The sequence below is a fragment of the Barbatula barbatula genome (genome assembly GCF_947034865.1).
Source record: "Barbatula barbatula genome assembly, chromosome: 16".
NCBI classification, from domain to species: Eukaryota; Metazoa; Chordata; class Actinopteri; order Cypriniformes; family Nemacheilidae; genus Barbatula; species Barbatula barbatula.
This window is the reverse complement of record NC_136779.1, coordinates 366857-369306: the sequence shown is the minus strand read 5'-3', so window position 1 is coordinate 369306 and position 2450 is coordinate 366857.

The following is a 2450-nucleotide window of genomic DNA, read 5'->3' as shown; positions in this document are numbered from 1 at the left end:
ATATTTTTTGTTAACTTGAACTGTAAACATTAGTTCAATATGCCTCTTTGTGGAATAGTGGGATTGGGATACATTTCAAATGCTTTATTTATTTATTTCTGCTTTTGTTAATTTATCAACCTATCCTTGTGGAATATTTTTTGTTAACTTCTTCTGTGAATTATTATTTAACCTTTATATTATTTGTTAACCCATCATATTAATAAAAAACTACAAATAATAGGAAGAGCTGAACTGTTGCTTCATTTATCCAAATAGGAAAAAATGCTAATTTGGAATTCCACCATGGAAAAAGTGGGCCAGTTTTGGGCCTGAAACTCCCGGGCTGAAAAGTGGCCCCACTCCGGCCCTGTGTGCATGCGTTCATCTGTTTGTTTGTGTGTTTGCGTGTGTGTGTTGTGGCGGAGGGTACAGATCCAGGATCAGCATCACCTGGGAAACAGCCTGGCAGCTAATGCTGATCACCCACACCTGATGCTGATTAGCTGCCGGGCATATAAACCACACGTACACATCACTCGAGGGGCTTGTACTCCTCACTGCTAATACTGTGTCTTCTCTTCCTATAGAGTCCAGCGATTAACGGAACCACAAAGGAATCATTTTGCACGAGCACGGACTGGCAGGCAATTGGTTGAACACGAGCACCTCGGGTTGTCACCAGTGGATTGAGTTTTTCCCCACGTGTGTCAATAAATTCCCCTCTGGGGTTGTTTACACCGGCTGTCTTGTGTCCGTAGTGTTTCTTACGCTGCCACAGTGTGTGTGTGTGCATGCCTGCGTCTGTGTACGTCTGTGTGTGCGCGCGTGTCAGTGTGTGCGTGCGTCTGTTTGTTTGTGTGTGTGCGAATGTGTGTGTGTGTCAGTGTGTGTGTGCGCGTCTGTTTGTTTGTGTGTTAGTGTGTGTGCATGCCTTCGTCTGTGTGCCTCTTTGTGTGTGCATTATGTATGACAGATTAAAACACTCTTCATTCAGATGAAATCATCCAGTGTGGAATCCACTGCACATTCTTCCCGACCTGAGGGAAAACATCTGTCGGTCTGAATCTCACCCAGCTTCGCTCCACATGTTCACATTTGACACTTTTCATCAGCTTCTCATCTCCTTAAATGACCCCGAAACTCCACACAGATTCCCTGCAGGAACACAAAGATCTGTTTCATATCAGAGTTTTCACGTGATGTCAGGAGCTTAACTTCAGCTCAACATAAACCAGCGTCACACCTTACTAGCTTCTGTGTCCGTCACGTCATGTTCTGAGGCAGAGAAACACAAACATGACAAGAAGACCTTTTTGGATGTGAATTATAGATGCGGAGAGCTAAGAGCTTTGAGTTCTGATCGTGAACATGTGCTCTGCAGAACTTCAACACAACAAGATTCACACTTCCACTGAAACAAAGCAGATGAAATCCACACACATCAGATAACAAACTGAAACACTTTCTGTTCTTTCGTCGAGACTGAACATGAGAGCTTCTGTCAATCACACGAGTCACATCATCTGACATCAGATATACAACAATAAAACTCAACAATCATCAACACGTATCCAAAGAGAAAACTGAATTACAGAAGAGACATTAATATATATAATAGTTCTATAAGAGTTGAGTGAATGGAGCTGAAGAACTGAAATGATGGGATGTTTGATCACGTGATGATGAAAAAACACAGCACATGTCAAGCCAACGTCATAAAAACCAGCAGAAGTTTCTGTGTTCGTCATCTGCAGTTTCCATCACTGAAAAACCTCCAAAAACAGAAGAAACTCTCATCGCTGAATCTAACGTCTGTTTCAGTTCTCTTCACATTTATTTGAACGTTTTTGATTTATTGTGAAGCAGCTTAAAATAACATTTATATTAATACAGATAATAACCTTTGAACCGACATTTATTCACATGTATATTTATGTTACTTACCAGAAAGCATCAGAAAAACCAGCAATTCTCTCATCTACAGCAATGCATGAGAACCTGCTATAAACCATCAAATGTCTTTCTGAAAAAATAAACAGTGTGACTTCATCAAGGGACAAAGATCATCACATGGACTCCACTTGTGTAATGTAAACACATAAAGCCTTTTATTTATTAAGAACAGCACATTGTAATAATTGACCTTGTAGTCACTGGACAGTATGAGAATAGATGTGTCACGTGACAGATTGGCTTCTTTATTCACTGTGAAGTGACGTGAAATCTTTCCTGAAAACACAAGAGAAACATCACTGCTGTCACTCAATGTATAAAGCAAACTGCGATACCAAGCTCAACCGACCATGTCAATGTACCGCACGGTTTCTTTAAACGCGTCAAAACTACAGGAACCATTCAACAAATTATTTATTTCATAAAAGGAACATCCAACAAATCGTTAATACAGTTATTATACAATAAAATAAATGATTTAAATTAATATTAACGTAAATTAAATAACATATAAA